The 19979-nt window shown below is 30.5% G+C and overlaps 1 long non-coding RNA gene across 1 annotated transcript; it reads left to right on the top strand.

Annotated features, from left to right (window-relative positions):
• The first annotated feature begins 2226 nt into the window (after positions 1–2226).
• On the top strand, positions 2227–3839 carry LOC136224956 (uncharacterized). Its single transcript, XR_010686709.1, has 2 exons — positions 2227–2496; positions 3085–3839. It is a non-coding gene; the product is annotated as an uncharacterized lncRNA (long non-coding RNA).
• Positions 3840–19979: the final 16140 nt, after the last annotated feature.

The following is a 19979-nucleotide window of genomic DNA, read 5'->3' as shown; positions in this document are numbered from 1 at the left end:
TTTAAAAATTTACAAAATGGTATCTTGAGTTTTATTCTGTTAGCAAACACATACAAAATTGACTAATGGTGTTAAAAGTCAAACGGAAAAGAGTTAATTTGGTCCTTATATTTATTTATTTTATAAATTAACTCCCCTTATTATCTAATTATCACAAACAAATTCCAAAATTAAAAATAAAAATCAAATACACCTTCTTCTATCTCTCTCTAATTTCTTATTTTTCTTCTCCTTTCTCTCTCTTCTATCTCTCCTCTTTGTTAATTTATCTCTCTCAAATCAATTGAATTTTCATCTCTTTCTAAATCTAATATTTAATTAGCTTACTATCTAATTGATTAAATTAACAAAGATGAACAATCAGCTTTCTCCTTTGATCCAACCCTTCACTTTCTCTCTCTAAAAATTCCTCTGCTTTCTCTTTTGATCACTTTCTCTCTCTAAAAATTCCTCTATTTTTCCTTTCTTCTTCAAGCAACGGAGACATACCCTTTTCGACTTTATCCCGTTCATCTCAAACCCTAAATTTTCTCTAGAGTTTAGTTGTTGAAATCCATTCATATTACCTATTCAATTTCAAAACCAGAAAAATAAGAAAGAGATGAAATTTTTCTGCCTTCTCTTTAATCTTATCTTTTCTTCCTTTTCTCCATTCCTTGAGCTTTTCCACTATTCCTTTCCAACTTTTCACCCATTCTCTAGATAAGAACTGCATCTTCCTCCTATGTAACGGTCTCCTTGTTTTCTTCGCTAAATTTTCTGGTTCAGTTACCTCCTCTTCTTCACCAAATAGTAATTCTAGCAGCATTGATGAATCTGTGAAGCAATATAATTATAATTACTATGATGCCCCTCTGCCTAATTCAGTTTTGGAGGAGAAAGAGATTGAACTTCAGCATACGAGTAAAGAAGAAGAAGATGAAGAAACTCATATAAATGCAGATGAAATTGAAGAAATTGACAATGAATTGTCGGTGCTTAGGTCACCAATTTAAGTTTTGACATATTTTATGTTACAATTTATTTGGGTAGTTTAATTTCTTATCAACCTTGTCATATGAAGATATTAAAAAATTGGCATCAAAATCAAAATATATTGGGTAAACATTTACAAGATGGATGTGTTTTTACGTTCCATCATATATATAAATATATTTATGTTTTGATAATCTTTAAAATATTTTACAGTTGAAATCCATTCGTATTACCTAAATTTTCTCTATCGTTTAGTTGTTGAAAGAGATGAAAATTCAATTGATTTTAGAGAGATAAGTTAATAAAGAGGAGAGAGAGAAGAGAGAGAAAGAAGAAGAAAAATAAGAAATTGGAGAAAGATGGAGAAGAAAGTGTATTTGTTTTTTATTTTTAATTTTGAGTTTGTTTTGTGATAATTAGATAATAAAGAGGGTTAATTTATAAAAATAAATAAATATAAGGACCAAATTAACTCTTTTTCCTTTGACTTTTAACACCGTTAGTCAATTTGGTATGTGTTTGCTAACGGAATGAACTCAAGGTAGCATTTTGTAAATTTTTAAACCACAAGGCTGCAATCGAAAACAGGTGTAACCACAAGGTTTATTTTTGTACTTTTCCCTCATTAAAATATAGAATAAAGGGTAAATTTGGTATTTTAAAATTTATTTGGTATAGTTTGACCATTGACTCAAACATAAGGACTAAGGAGTTGATGAAACTAAAAACTAAGAGACTATATAATTATTTCTAAAAATAAAGAGCTAACTAATATGTTAAGTAAAAACTTAAGGACTTTATAATTATTTACCCTTAAAAATTTAACTAGTTAAATCCATTAAATTGTTTCAAATCTCATCTTTTATTAAAAAAAAAAAAATTTACCAAACAGCCTCTATTTTTTCTTCTAAAAATTAATACTCCATTAACAGATAAATAACGTAAATTTAGAACGTGCATAAAAATCCCCAAACGACGTCATCAAGTTTGAAGCATGAAACCGTAAGTTGGACCCGATTTGACAGCTAATTCAGAAAAAATAGTGTGGTGCTTATCTCTCCGGTGGCATAGTCTAATAGGACTCAAATTCATATGTTTTGCCTAAAATGGCAAAACAAAAGACACGTGTCCACTCCAACCACAATGTAAACTACGCGGTCATGCGCAGTTACCACGTGTTACTTTACATTTTTTTTTACACACACTTTCTGTCTGTACTCTGTGAGCCAAAGTCTTTCAATATGACAGAAATACCCTAATCAGGAACTCCACTTTGGATATGCAACCAACGTTACATATTGTAACTGGGTAATTTGGTAATTCACTAAATTGCTAACTTTTGTAGAATTACAGCTTTTTCCTTACACGTCAGCCCTACTACTATTACCAAACTATCGCCGCCGCTTGCCCCCTTACTCTTCTTCACTATTTATACTCGTATTTGCCTTGGATCTTATCAATATTCTCCCCCTTCCTAATCCTTTTGCCCTTCTCTTCAGATCGGCCGCTTTCTCTTCAATTGTAAGCTTTTCTTCTTATCTTTTTAAGTTTTGTTTAGATCCTTGTTTGTTTTCTTTTTTGAATTTGAAGTTTCAAATCGGTACGCTTTCTCTGCTAGATCTGCAAGTTTGCTGCTTATAGCTATAGAAACTATGAGATCTGTAAGCTACCAATTGTTTCTTTGGTTGCTCATTTTGAAATTTTATTAATATGTATTATCATTGGATCCATGGAAGTTGTAGAAGGAAATTTTGCATTCTTCTGCACTTCCGATCTGTATTGGAGAATTGTTTTATTTTACTTGCAAAATATAAATAGAGAATGCAGAGTCTCCAAATAAAAAGTTGGGGATCTGTTTGGATAAGGAACTGTAGCCATCTTATTATGCATATATAGTCTGAGACATATCACTATTACGATGTAAATATATGTTTATTTGCTTTGGGAAAAGCATTAAATATTGAGTTTAGCATATAATCTGGATTCTCTTATTTAAAATTAGTTTATGCATTGCTACACCAGATTTAAATGAGCTGATTTTGCTTGTGTTTTTTGTTTGAATAACTTTATTTCTTACTTTTGTCATCTAATTTTTGTCTTCTGCCACAGGTAATACAGATGGAATTTCAAGGTACATAATGTATATGGATCACTATGTATGCCTAAAAGCACAACGCCATGTGAAGGTTGAAGTTTTTATACAGCAGAGGAACTTGGAAATTCTCTCTTATTTGAGATATAGTGTTTTGTTAATTTGATTAATGAGGTTATATAGAGAGAGTGAAATTGTTGAACTTGTAGACTTGTTTGAGCAAAATGGTGGTCTATGGATGTAAACCATAACTGTATATTTATAATGTGATTGTCCAATGGTCATCTTACTGAAGACGCAGAGGATGATGGCTAATTTTCAAGCACAAGGAGTTGTTGGGCCATTGACAATTACATTATATTTTTACAGATTGAGTTTACAATTCATGGCTGCTATCTAATCAAGCAATTTTACTATTTTGGCAATCTTACCTTCTCTATATAACTTATTAATTAAAGTAGTGAACATTATAATTTCAAGCTGAAAACCAATTTTGAAAATTTTTTGGCGAGAACAGAAAATCCAAAATACACATCTATTATTGATTTTCCCATGTAGTAATGTGTATTTTGGATTTTCTGTTTCGCCAAAAAATTTCAAACTTGGTTTTCACCTTGACATTACAATTTTTGCTACTTTGATTAGTTGGTTATATATACATATTGTATAAATAGTCGCAAGTTTTGTAAATCATGTAATAAGATAGTCTCGTAAATCATGTATCATTTGTAACCATAGTAAGTTTATATACTGAATTAAATTTTGGTTCTCATTCTATATTATGAATAAGACCAAGTGTGTCGCAATGGAAAGCCGCTTTATGCTATAAATGTTTTGCCACAATTTCGTTGCAGTTTGTTTCTTAGATCTCATTTTAATAATCACTAGTGTGGAATGCATAGGATGTATAAAAATTTCTATTCTATTCTTTTTTCCATTTTAAGAAAAATTCGTAAAAATTATAAAAACATTTAAAATTTTAATGGACATTTAACTAAATTTAACAAATTAAATTAATTATACTAAAATAAATTATATATCACGTAGAAAACTAATTAAATATATATAGTATCATTGCATAGCTAGCTTTCTTATTTTAGGTAAATTTGATATATTTCTTATTATATTTAATCTGAATTTCTTATTATTAACAAAATAAAACATTTAATATTAATTCTATTGTAAAGAAAAATCATGTAGTTATGTAGTTAAGATTAATTCTCCATAGAATATTTGCAATATGTTTTGAGGAGACTCTGCAACAAAAAAAAAAAAAAAAAAGTGAAATGAAACTATTAACAGAAAAAACTAAATTATCAAATCTATGAGATAAAATAAAACCTATTAATATACTAACATATAATTTTGAGTAGTATACTGAATGGACAAAAGGAGAAGGGTTTTGGCCATTCAGGGGGTCGTCTATGAGAAGGGGGGAATTGTTTTTAGGGTAAATTTGATATTTCAGCTAAACCTCTATAAATTAATAATGTTGGACCATAAAATTTTATTAATTTATAGAGATTAATTTATCGAATATAAAATTAGTGATCTGGTCCTTCATAAATTAATACTCGATAACTTAATAACCTCTTTAAAATAATACCCTTAATATTTACGCGTGGCTGTCTTCCTCTACTTCGCAGAAGTTAACATATGCGAAATCTGCGAAACTAATGTTTGGTTTAGCTGATGATTTTAATTAGTATATATGAATACAACAAAATGAATATGATTCTAATACATGAACTTAGTCGAAGTTGGATTAAAGAGGCAACATATCAAAGTAAAAAAAATACCTTTTTATAGAAAAACAGGTCCACATGACGTGCGGATCTAAAATTCGACATCAGAGACTTAACACCAAACCTACACGCCATGTGGGAATCCAACATGCCGTGTGGACTTTCGAAATGAATCGCACATGCTGTGAAAACTCCTTAAAAAGCCTTGCTCCTTTAATTATTTATGTAATTGTGTTGAAATAATAAACTTATAATTAATAGTTTTTAATTTGGTTCATTGTATTGTTCAAGAGTCATTTCTGTATTTATCAAGAGTTGTATTGTTTCACAAAGAGTCATCTGTATTTACAGAAAATTATTGTGTTTACCAATAGTCATGTCTGTAATGTATAAATACATATGAATTAAAGTAGTAAGGCAATGGAATTTTCTTCCAATAATTTTACTCTTCCTCTATTACCTTAAAGTTTATTTATTTGATCCAACAAATTGTTCTCTAGGATTTGAGATGATATAAATTCATCTATTTCATTTGTAATGTTTAACTTTTTATATTATATTTCTCTTTGAGAGCTTGTTCAGGGTCATCTTTTTAACAATGAGGATTTTACAATTTCTATAGGTTTAGCTCGTGAAATATTGGGATTAATTCCTTCTAGTTTAGTTAGAGAAGAAACTTCTTTGTTGATTTACAATTAAAATCAATTCGTTCGTTATTAATCTGTATCAGTTGGTATCAGAGTCAATATTATATGTCATGTTTTTTTTATATTATATATCATATTATATGATCAATATATATTAAGTCACATTCTGTGTGCTATAAAACATGAGTTTATGGAGATTAATTAAAATAATGGACTTATTATAAAATAAATAAATAGTGGAATAAATAAATAAGGGACAATAAAATCTTTTTCCTAATATTCTTAATTTCAATGCAAGTATCTAAAAAGACATGTAATATGAAACAGAGAGTACTTGTGGTTTCCGACATCAATAATTTCTTTTTTAGAAATATTATAAAGTTGGGCCATATTTTTCTTCAATGACTCTTCTACAAAGTATATTCTATTTCATTATTTCTACAAATAATCCAAATCATTTCAAGACGTCAATTTTACTGAAAAATTATCGACTGAGAACTTACAATAAGTTTTATCAGTTGCCCTTGAACTTGTCTGTTACATGTCTCATTAGCCCCCTAAACTTGCTTAAAATATCATGATTAAGATATTGTTTGATAAAACTTAAAATTAAGTGCAAGTACTGAATTTTAAGTGCTGAATATTATAAATACTGAAAGTGTTAAATGATATATCTGTTTAATAAATATTAAAAATAAGTACTGAATTTAAAAATATTAATTGATAATGTTCAACTTAAAATTTTTAAGTTAAATCGTTTGACTTATAAGAATAAATGATTTTGTGCCTTAATTGAATTATTTAAGTTGTGTTATCAAATAAGCTTACAACCAATAAACACTCAACATATCAATTTTAAGGGATAACGTGCAAAAATGCCTCTAATGTAGACAATCAAAAGCAATAATACCCCAAAAGTTAAAAATGGTATAATTAAGGACCCAACGTTAACAACTTGGTCCAATTTTAACCAAACTAACAAATCTTCTTTGACACTGTTAAAATTTATGTTTACCTGTAATAATTGTTCTTTATAGCTTCATCCTTTGATTCTGTTAAAATTTATGTTTACCTGTAATAATTGTTCTTTATAGCTTCATCCTTTTCATCCATCTATGAAAGCGTACAAAAATCCAAAATCTAATTGTGTCCATGATATTTTTCAAATATGTTAATTCATCCCATCCTCTTGTCGATTTAACTTAATATTTTTCCAATTTGATTCATTTCCTTTTCATACAGTTCCCTTTTTTCCAATCTGCTAATTCGACCTTCAGCTACCTGATTACAGGTCTTTACGTTATGGTTAGTGATGATCTTCAACCACAAGGGTTCAATACAAAATGGGCATGGTAATTGACAAAAAGTGTCCAATTGAAGGCTCATACATAAAAGGAAATCTTGATTGTAAAAAAAGCAATAAGGATCTTTCATTTTTATCAAGAACATTGATGTAAATAATTTTCTTGGGTTGAAACTAGACCTCGGCATGGGCCGGGCCTGTCGGGCTTTTGGTCAAATCTGATAAGGCCAAGCCCAGCTCAATCCAAGCCTACACTAATATAGTCGGGCTCAGGCCTAAAAAAGGAATGTCAAGCCCGCCCATCCAAGCCCATATCTAAATTAAAAAAAAAATCAATTAAAATAAAATAAAAGGGAGGCGTTGTTGGAGGGTTTTTAGGCAAATTAATTGTAAATTGTAAATACTGATTACTTATTAATTATCTATAAATTTATATATGTAGGATTTTTATGGACTCATTTAATTTATATAATTATATATATATATATATATGGGGTTGTTTTCAATGGTGATCACTAAATTATCTTCATGGGTGGTGAGTGTTTAGTATCCATTTGATCAAGATCTAAAGATCCATAATTTAAGTTGGAATTTAATATTAAAAAGACTTTTACCTGCTGACATGTAGGTTGTAATTTAAAACTTTGTGCATTTTAAAAAACGAATTCTCTTTCATCAATTAATAACCAACTTCCAAGAAATAATTTTTTTTCCATATGTTTTTATTTTACATAAGAAGACGTCTTCTTTTAAGTAATTTTGTATCCGTCTAATCAATGTTATATGCATTAAATCTTAATAAATGATTATTCATTGGAAACACGAAAAGCTTGACATTGAGAATATACAACATTATTTATGATAACCAAATACAACATTAATGATGTTCTAATTAATTGTGTTGTCCCCCTATTTATTACCTTAGAATTGTAAGCTCAATTTATAAATTTCTAAGATTGTAAGCTCAATTTGTAAATCCTTAGGATTCCAATATCAATTTGTAAATCCTTAATTTTTTTTATTTCTTTAAACATTCATTTATTTATAAATAATCATTAAACTTACAATCTCTATAGGTCATATATTCTAATGCCACACTAATGACAACAATAAATGTCTAATGTCATCCATTTAGATGTCGTATTAAATACTACCCCCTTCATGCAATTGATTTATATCCTCACACAAACGTAATGTAACGTAACGTAAATATCACTGAACAGAAAACTTTACGGAACTCAAACATTACTACACAAAAACATTACTAAATTGAAACATTAGTAAAATGAAACATCACTGAACTGAAATATTTTGAATTGAAATATCACTCAACTAAAACATCACTCAACTGAAACATTACTGAACTGAAACATTACTGAACTAAAATATCATTGAACTTAAACATTACTGAACTGAAACATCACTAAACAGAAATATTACTGAACTCAAATATTACTGAGCTGAAACATCACGAAACTGAAACATCACTGATCTGAAAGATTACTGAACTCCAACATTACTGAATTGAAACGTTACTAAACTAAAACATTACTGAACTGAAACATCACTCAACTGAAATATTACTGAACTGAAATATCACTCAACTGAAACATTACTGAACTGAAATATTATTAAAATAAACATTACTAAACTAAAACATCATTTAACTGAAATATTACTGAACTGAAATATTACTGAACTGAAACGCCACTGAACTGAAGCACCACTGAACTGAAATATTACAAAACTGAAATATTACTGAACTGAAATGTCACTAAAATGAAATATTACTAAATTGAATATCACTGAACCGAAACATCACTCAACTGAAACATTAATGAACAAGAATATTACTGAACCGAAACATTACTGAACTGAAACATCATTGAACTGAAATACTACTAAACTGAAATATTACTGAACTGAAACCTCACTAAACTAAAACATTATCGAATTGAAACATTACTAAACAGAAAACATTACTAAACTGAAACACTACTGAACTGAAATATTACTGAACTAAAACATCATTGAACTGAAATATTACTGAACTGAAACATCACTAAACTGAAACATCACTGCACTGAAACATCACTGCACTAAAACATCACTGAACTGAAATATTACTAAACTGAATATCACTGAACCAAAACATCACTGAACCGAAACATCACTGAACTAAAAATCACTAAACTAAAATATTACTAAACTGAAACCTTACTCAACTAAAACATTACTGAACTGAAACATCATTGAACTGAAATATTACCGAATTGAAACATTACTAAACTGAAATATTAATAAACTAAAATATTACTGAACTAAAAATCACCGAACTAAAATATTACCGAATTGAAACATCACTAAACTGAAACATCACTGAACTGAAATATTACAAAACCGAAACATCACTAAATTGAAACATTACTGAACTAAAAGATTACTAAACCGAAATATTACTGAGCTGAAACATCACTGAACTGAAACTTTATTGAACCGAAATATTATTGAACTAAAACATCACTGAACTAAAATATTATTGAACTGAAACATCACTCAACTGAAACATCACTGAACTAAAATATTACTGAACTGAAACATCACTGAACTGAAATAGTACTAAACTGAAACATCACTCAACTGAAACATTACTGAACTCAAAGATTACTAAACTGAAACATTATTGAACTAAAACATTACTAAACTCAAATATTACTGAACTGAAATATTACTGACTTCAAACATAACTGAACTAAAACATCACTAAATTGAAACATTACTGAAATATTACTGAACTAAAACATCACAGAACTGAAATATTACTGAACTAAAACATCACTGAACTGAAACATCACTGAACTGAAACATTACTGAACTCAAAGATTACTAAACTGAAACATTACTAAACTCAAATATTACTGAGCTGAAATATTACTGAACTCAAACATAACTGAACTCAAACATCACTCAACTGAAATATTACTGAACTGAAACATTACTAAAGTGAAACATCATTCAACTAAAACATTAATGAACTGAAACATTACTGAAATGAACGTTACTGAACTGAAACATCACTGAACTGAAATATTACTAAACTGAAACATTAATGAACTAGAACATCACTGAACTGAAATACTACTAAACTGAAACATCACTTAACTGAAATATTACTGAACTGAAATATTACTGAACTGAAACTCCGCTGAACTAAAACACCACTGAATTGAAATATTACTAAGCTGAAATATTACTGAAGTGAAACATCACGAAACTGAAACATCACTGAACTGAAACATCATTGAACTGAAACATCACTTAACTGAAACATCACTAAATTGAAACATTACTGAACTGAAATATTACTAAACTGAAACATCACTAAACTAAAATATAACTAAACTGCAAGATTAGTCAACTAAAACATAACTGAACTGAAACATCACTAAAATGAAATATTACTAAACTGAAACATCATTGAATTGAAACATTACTGAAATTGAACATTACTAAACTAAAACATTATTGAACTGAAACACCACTGAACTGAAACATTGCTGAACTCAAACATTACTGAATTGAAATATTACTAAGCTGAAACATTACTAAATTGAATCATCAGTCAACTGAAACATTACTAAACTGAAACATCACTCAACTGAAATATTACTGAACTAAAACATTACCGAACTAAAACATTAATGAACTCAAACATTACTGAACTCAAACATCACTGAACTCAAACATTACTGAATTGAAATATTACTGAACAAAAATATTACTGAACTGAAACCTCACTCAACTGAAACATCACTCAACTGAAATATTACTGAACTGAAACATTACTGAACTCCTACACCACTGAACGGAAAAATTACTGAACTGAAACATCACTAAACTGAAACATTACTAAACTGAATCATTACTGAAATGAAACATCACTCAACTGAAATATTACTGAACTAAAACATAATTGAACTGAAATATTACTGAACTGAAGCACACTAAAATGAAACATCACTAAACTGAAACATCACTCAAATGAAATATTACTGAACTGAAACATTACTAAACTGAAACATCACTGAACTGAAACATCACTAATTGAAATATTATTAAACTGAATATCACTCAACCGAAACATCACTGAACTGAAACATCACAAAATTGAAATATTACTCAACTCAAATATTACTCCACTTAAACATTATGAGCTGAAATATTAACATAAAGTAACGTGACATAGAGTAACGTAACGTAACGTAGTGTACCATAATGTAACGTAGCATAATGTAACGTAGTTTAATATAACGTAACGTAACGTAATGTAACGTAACGTAAAGTAACGTAATGTAACGTAACGTAACGTAACGTAACATAACGTAACGTAAAGTAACGTAACACAATATAACGTAACGTAACGTAGCATAGCGTAACGTAACGTAACGTAACGTAACATAACGTAACGTAGTGTAACATAATGTAACGTAACATAACGTAACATAACGTAACGTAACCTAACATAATGTAACTTCATGCAACATAACGTAACTTCACGCAACGTGATGTAACTTCACGTAACGTAACGTAACTTAAGGTAACGTAACGTAACCTAACCTAACATAACGTAACTTCATGCAACGTAACGTAACTTCACGCAACATGACGTAACTTCACGTAACGTAACTTAAGGTAACGTAACATAACGTAACGTGACGTAACGTAACGTGACGTGATATAATGTAACGTAACGTGACATAACATAAAAAAAATTTATTTCATATATACATATAGGCCATACTATATAATTTTATCACTATTTATACTAAAAAAAAATTAAATTTCATATATACATATAAAGCTAAAAAAAAAATTTGGGCCCCCTCCAGCCCTGGGCCCTAGGTCGGCGCACCCCCGGCCTAAGCCCAGGACCGGCCCTGACAGAAGCAAACACGGAACAAAAATAAAAAAGTAAAAACGAGAAAAATGTTAAGTGCAAAAAATGCGAAAACATGAAAAACAAAATATAGCATTATATACTTTAAGTTAGTGATAGAAAAGTATTTTATATGACAAACAAACATCGTAAAATATTTTCTAGTATCGTTGTCAAACAATGAAAAAGAAAAATATACAAAACCAAATTAAAACTAAAATAAAATCAAAACTAACGAAACAGTGCATAATACTATAAATAATAGTAATCAATACAGTTAATGGAATATATAATAATTTTTCTTAATTTTTTCAATTGAATTCTTTCTCAGCACTCAAATTCGTGTGTATAGTACTAATTACTTGCAAATACAAAGCTTAAGTATTTGAATAGATTAATAAAAAAAAAACAACATTATATTTTTGGTCGGATATCCAAATAGATTTATTGACAATTTTATGTATCAATTATTTTTATGATGAATTTATTATGGAGAGAGTAAGTATTTTTGAAAAATGTGATCAATCATTTATTATAGAGAGATAAACTTTCTTAAAAAAAAGAAAATAAATTTATTAAGGAGAGAGAAATATGTTTTTAGTAACCTGATAACCTTTTAGTAACCTTCTATAGCAGGTCATTTAATCAGATTTTATTAGTCTCCATCCATGGAGAGTTACCATTGAGAACTCTTCCATATATATATAACGGGCCAGGCCCACCAGGTATTTATATAGCCCAGGCCCGCCCATTTACTAGACGGGCTTAATCAGGCTTGGGCCGGGCCAGACACTAATTTTATGTGTCCAGGTCCGGCTAAATGGGTATGGGCTCGGGCCGGCCGGCCGGGCTCATCGCCCATGGCGAGGTCTAGTTGAAACTAAATCAGCACTCATGATATCAGAGAATACCATAACTTTCTGAAGCACATGCACTGGATGCACTTCATTGCAGCCTCCACGATATCTCTGTTACTACTTCCGATAAATATTTCGCCATAGCCATTGCCTAAAGACCAACAATTATACAAATATGGACGAAATCAAAGTGAATTTCATGGAAAGAAAAGGAATCAAAGTCATAAAATAAATGGAGTGAAATCGACAAATGATGAGATGGGATGAAAGAATGAATAAGAGATTTGGGAAAAAAAAATTTACACATTGGATTTGGGATGCTTTACGTGTGAACAGAAGATGATTATATAAAGGACAATTAGTTTTTTTTAATTACATTGAATTTTTTAAACTGAAAAACAATTATTAGTGTCAACGAAGTTCTGTTAGTTTGTTTAAACTTGGACCAAACTGTTAATGTTGGGCTGTTAATTGTATAATTTTTAATGTTAGAGATATTATTGTTTTTGATTGTCTACGTTAGGGGTATTTTTATACTTTATTCCTAATTTTAAGTGTTAAAAGTTATTATCAAACATGGTCTAAGTCTTTAAATATATAAAAACGTTGTAAATATGTAAAAAATATAAAGTTAATTTGTTTTACAAATTTAAAATTATTAATTAGACCTTTTTTTTCTTGAAAAGATTATTAATTAGACCTTTATTTTTTATGTTTGGATTTTTTTATAAATTTAGTTAAATTGAAATGTATATCAATTTAAACAATTTCAATAAATAAATAGATGATTGTAAGTTTATGAAATTAATAGGCTATTTTAAATTCTTAAAAGAAAATAGACTATTTTAAATAAATTTATATGGTAAATAAGTTATTTTAAAAAAAATTATCGAGATTTTAAAAAAACAATTTATAAATTTAGAGCCAATCAAACTTTTTTCTAGAAAACTTTTAATTTATTTGGTTTATGGGATGGTAGCTGTCAATAGGACAAAACCACGTACTTTCCTTTTCACCCTTTCCCTAAAACAAATTGGTCAACTTAATTTGAAACTTGATCCCAAAATACGTGGTGCCCAAGTTGTGAATTAAAGAAAAAAAACTTGAAGCTCAAGAAAAAGATGCAAATTCAAAAGATAGTACGGTGATTAGTAGTCTTCTTCGGCACACAAATCGAAAGTCCCGTGATTATCTATGCTTCACGTGTTTCACTAAAACCGGACAAACTGCAAGAGAATCCAAATCTAAAGTCACGTGCCACCATCTTCCAATTACAAAAATAACCTTATTTTCCGCTGCTTTCCCCTTACACGTCAGCCCTACTACCATACCATTACAATATCTCCGCCGCAGCCCTCTTACTCTCCTTCTTTATTTAAATTCCTCTGTGCGTTTGTTTTTTAGTATATGCAGTGCCCATCTCTTCAGATCATCGCCTCCTTTCTACTCACTGGTACGTTTTTCTTTTCGATCTAATTAGTTTCTATTTTTAGATTTCAACTTTGAAATTGTTACAGTTTCTGTATGGATCTACATATCAATCGAATCTTTCATAGCTCAAGTGATTGTTCGACCAATTTTGTTCTAGTCATATCATATCATTCGACAGAAGTTGTAGAAGGAATTTGTGCCTTTTTTCTCTTTATTCTGTGCTTGTTCATGTATGTCGTAGAATTGTTTTACCTTTGAATATCATTAGACAAAGTTGAAAGTTTAAGAACAAAGTGATTTGGGCTGTTTGGGTAAGGAACTGCACTGCACACAACACAGTCATCTGATTTCGTGCTTTGAAAAAAGCATTAGTATTGACGTTAACATATAATCTGGATACTCTATTAACTAAAAACAGTGTACTCATTAGATGAGCCTATTTTCAGGAGTTACAATTTTTTATAATCGGGGTTAAGATAGTGCTATTTACGATTATATGTGATTATAAATGTAAGGGAAATATTAATAGTGCCGATTATGTTATGTCACTCAATTTGTTTGTATAAATTGTGTCAATAATTGGCATATGTAGCCTATTTTGTCATCTATTATTCGTGTTCAATTTTGACAGGTAAAACTGATGAAATTTGGTGGGTACTTGATGTGCTTTATTGCAACCTTGACAAAGTAGGCCATTTTCATCACGTGGGATGACCAGAGAGGTGTACCTAAAATCACAATGTCAGACTGATATTAATGACGTCAAGGTGGAAGTTTTTGGACCACTGAGACTGTCAAACTATTCTCTAACTTAAGATATAGTGTTTATTAATTTGATTAATTAGGTTATGCAGAGAGCGTGAAATTGTTGAACTTGTAGATTTGTTCGACGAAAAATAGTTGTCTATGGTTATAAACCATGCTTATACATTTATAATGTGATTGTCCAATGGTCATCTTACTCAAGACGATGAAGACGGCGAGCAGATTCTTTCCAAGGCAGGAGGAGTTAGGCCATTGACAATTAGATTATATTTGTACATATAAAGTTTATAGTTCATGGCTGCTATCTAATCAAGCAAATTTACTATTTTGGCAACTTTACCTTCTCTATATAACTCATCAATCAAACTAGTAAACATTGTGGTTTCAAGCTGAAAACCAAGCTTGAAAGTTTTTGGCTAATACAGAGAATCCAAAATACACATTGATTAAATGGAAAAATCAATTCAATTTGGTTTTTCTTTTTACTAAATTTGTATTTTGGATTCTCTGTTTGGGCAAAAACTTCAACTTTGGTTTTCAGCTTGACATTACAATTTTTACTATTTTGATTAGTTGGTTATATACCTACATTGTATATATTGTGCAAGATCAGCCATAAGTCATGTACTGGGTTTTCAGCTTGACATTATTTTTACTATTTAGATTAGCTGGTTATGTATATATATTTATATTGTGCATGATTTTCCATATATCATGTATCTTTTGTACTGGGTTTTCAGCTCGACGTTACTAATAAATGTTATTACTTGATTAAATAATGTTTTGGTTCTTTATAATTATTTTGTTGTTTGTCCTATTAATTGAAAATCAATATGTGGAACTGTTGGCGAACAAGCATGAAGGAAGTGATTACAAGCTGCTTGCTTAAAATTGAGTCAAATTGAAATTACAATCCATATGGGAAAAAGATGTAGTGACTGCATGTTTCTTGTTTAATTATTTTGTTGAAAAAATATTTTTCATGAAATTAATGAGTATTGAATTAATTGTTTTATTAGTATAAGTAATATTATTTTGGCCAGAATTTGAATTTAGAATTTGATTAATTTTTCTTGGTGCTTATAAGAAAGCAAAGAAACAAAACAAAGAAAGACCAGCTTAGAATCATTCTTGGAAAATGGCTGACACAATCATCAGGCAATCGGGACGTTTTAGTAACTTAAAAGTTTAAAATAAATTTTTTAACCCATTTTAAATTTAAAACAGATTAAAACAAGGATAGTAAAAAAAACAAATATTAAAATTCAATAGAGAGATTTAGGATGAATCTGGAAGAAGTAACAATAACAAAGTCTTAGTCCTGAAATTATTCGGGGTCGGCTAACATGAACCATCGTATAAATCAGTGAGATTTTTTTTTTTTTTGGAGTTAACAAACGCAGGAGAAAAACAGCAAATAAGAAAAGAAACAGCAGCAACAAAAGAAAGAAAAACAAGAAAAGAAAAACAGAGAATAGAATAACATGTTATAATCCAGTAGAATAGAGAGATTTAAGATGAATTTGAAGACAAAAAAATTTTAAAAATCCAAACTAAAAAAAAGAATTAAAGAAGAACACTATAGGTATTCAAAAACCAAAAAACTGGAAAATCGTGAATATAGGGAAAAAACAATTAACTGTGTAATTTGATAAATCTAGAATAAAATATGAGTTATTGACAAGACTCAAAGAAATAATATTTAACTGTAATATTTATTTAAAACTTGATTTTATATGTAATTTTCTTCTTAAAATATATTGATATTATAACTATATTTATAATAAAAAAAAAGTTACTATATGTTTAGGAAGCCATCAGTAACTGCTCAATCTTGACAGTGAGAAACACAGAAAGGATACTCTTGGTACTCTCAAGAAGAAAAAGGGATGGGATGGGATGGACCTCCTTAGTTCTAAACAAGCTCTTCACCACTTTCACATCGTTAAATTCTACTAAGACCACGAGCAGTGGACGAATGCGAATTATATCTCAAAAAACCCATTTTTTAAAAAAAAAAATCTAATACACTCAACCACTTTTCTATTACACTCATTTGTTTTTTTATGTAGGACCCACTTATCATAAAACTCTTATAAATTTCAAATAAATTATTATTTCTTTCCACCAAACAATTAATTTAATTATTTCATCATTCAATCTAAATAATTCCATTAATCTATAAATTAGTTAAAAAATAAATATCTTTTTTTGGTAAGAAGTTAAAAAATAAATATCAATTATATCTATAATTATTTTGAACCGAAATAGTTAATTAAAAAAATATAATTAATTGCAAAAATAACATATATCACAAACGATATTTTTTATTCAAATAAAACACGAGAATACGAAACGGAATAAAATACAAGATTTAAAAACGAAAAAATTACATTAAAAGCACAAAACAAGGGACGATAAAAAACAATGACATTAGAACACGCAACATATTAAGCAACTCAATCGCTAGGTCTTTGGTTGAGATCTCTCGTTCCATGACGTCGTCATATATGCTTAACTAGATCATCAGTTAGCACGGTATGTGTCGCTCTATAGCAAATTGCCAACTCCTGTCTAACTAAGTTTTCGAAAACAATCGGAGGGTTTTCTCGTGCAGCGCCTTCAATGACTTCTGCTTCAAAAATCTCAGGAGGATAGTCCCTACAATACGTGTTTCGCTCGTCTTCAACAATCATACTATGTAGTATAATGCAAGCTTCCATTATATCATGAAGTTTTCTTTCTTCCCACAGCCTGGCAGGTCCACGAACAATGTTAAAACATGCTTGAAGTACACCGAAAGCCCATTCCACATCCTTCCTAGCAGAGTTATGCATTGTCGTAAATAGAATTTGTTTCGGATTAATAGCATGTGGAAAGTTTTTCACAAATGTAGCCCATTCTGGATATATGACATCAATGAGGTAGTACCCCATTTTGTACATCTTACCATTAACCATGTAATCCTCTGGTGGAGATTTTCCTTCTATCTTGTCCTGAAACAAAGGTGATCTGTTAAGGACAGTAAGGTCGTTGTTCGACCCAGCAACACCAAAGAATGCATGCCATATCCAAAGATCTTGTGAAGCAACAGCTTCAAGCATAATTGTAGGCACGCCTTGATCCCATCGGGTGTATTTTCCTTGCCACCCAATAGGACAATTCTTCCAAGGCCAGTGCATGCAATCAAGACTCCCAAGCATACCTGGAAACCCATGGATATCCTCGTGCATAGAGAATAAGCGTTTAACGTCATCAGCATTTGGCCTACGCATATATACTTCTCCGAAAACCTCAATGATGGCCCGACAGAATTTTGATAGACATTCTAATGCTGTGGTTTCAACAATCCTGATGTACTCATCTTCACAATCAGCGACCTCTCCATAAGCTAGCATACGTAACGCTGCAGTGCATTTTTAATGGGTGTGAATCTCATCCTCCCTAATGCATCAACCCTTTGTGTAAAATAGACTGTGTGGTTCTCCAATGATTGGACTATACGCATGAAAAATGCTCTACTCATCCGAAATCTTCTTCGAAACATTTGGTCGTTGTATACTGGTGCATCAACAAAGTAATCTTTATATAAACGTTCAGCTCCTTCTTCACGATTACGGTTGATATGTCTTCTACGACGAATTGGTGCCAATGGTTCGACAATTTCTTGTGTGATAGCTTGCTCAATAAGATCATCTCCTTCATCCCACAAATTTGCAAAAGTTGCTTGTTGGCTCTGAAAGAAGTCATCGTAATTGAAATTGGACATTTTATAAGGTGTTTGTTAAGAAATAGATGAGTATTTTGTATTGAGAAAGTTCATATGACTTGTTGCAATTTATAGATGTAATAATTCTGTAGATAGCACATGGGATAGTGGGTTATGTAATGATTCCCAAGGATAGCACATGAGATAGTGGGTTCTGTAATAATTCTATAATATCACATGGGATAGTGGGTTCTGTAATGATTCCCAAGGATAGCACATGTGATAGTGGGTTCTGTAATAATTCTGTAGATAGCACATGGGATAGTGGGTTCTGTAATAATTCTGTAGATAGCACATGTGATAGTGGGATTTATTCTTTCTATAAGACCCACCCATCTCAGCCTCCATTATCACCCACTTGTGAAAATGGATCCATCAAACTTCCCCATGGAATATAGCATCATCACAACCCTCAATCAGTCTGAGTGTACTCAAAAGATGATTGAATATCAATATGATGTTGTTTGCTCTTACGGACAAATATTTATTCAACCGGAAATGTTTCATCCCGATTTCCCGTTTATGTCTTGTTTCAAACTTCTAATAAGGGGAGAGTTCCCTAGGAGCTCAATGCACATGTGGTGGTTCTTATGCTACATGCATTACATACCAATGGAATTTTCTTTATCTGAATGGTGTGACGGTCTATGTGGGGGTACTATGTTGAAACACCTTTCCACATAATTTTGATTTGACAAAATTGTTTAAGTATAATTAAAAACATATTCTAAACACACTAAGTTTAAATGCTTTGATTTATTCTACTAATGTGTTTGTTCAATGTTGAGTTAAATTGTTTATAAGATAAAAAGTTTAAAAGGCCCAAAGCCCAAGTCAAACAATTTATGGCAACTCGGCCCGCGTATGTCAAAACGCTGTCGTTATGGATAAAACGCAGCTCAGCGGAAGAAGGATCTAGAAGACCTTCGTGGAACAACTTCGGGACGAAGCTGCTGAGTTGATTCGACAAAGAGTATAAGACAGCAGCTGGCTAAGAACAACTTCCAGACAAAGTGTTTCCACTTTGGGTAAAGTTCAGACGACATAGTATGCTATCTAGTTGACATTACCATAAATGGAGAGACATTCTGCCGAGCTGACCAAAAGCTGACCGAGGACAGAAGATACTCTAATCTGATTGGCCGAGAGCTCTGAGCAAGACAGGATGACAACGACAGGAAGCCGTTTCCCTCCAACGGTTATTTCGAAATTCGAAATGACCGATGCCTCAGACGTCTCTATAAATAGAGCCCTTCAGATGCTTCATTCTACACAGAACTTGATCAAGCCATTACGATGACCAAATCTCTACGCAAAGTTCTGCAAGAAAAAGCAAAGCAATCTTACACTAAATTTCATATCTTTTGTGTAAAAGTCTAGAGTGATTATTCAATCATCTAAGGTGTCTTAGCAATCATTGTTTAGGACAAACACTTATCATTTCTAGAGATTAGAAAGG

This window comes from Euphorbia lathyris, chromosome 3 (assembly GCF_963576675.1).
Source record: "Euphorbia lathyris chromosome 3, ddEupLath1.1, whole genome shotgun sequence".
In the NCBI taxonomy this organism is placed as follows: domain Eukaryota; kingdom Viridiplantae; phylum Streptophyta; class Magnoliopsida; order Malpighiales; family Euphorbiaceae; genus Euphorbia; species Euphorbia lathyris.
Note: the sequence above shows the minus strand (reverse complement) of the source record. Positions and strands in the feature narration are given on the sequence as shown.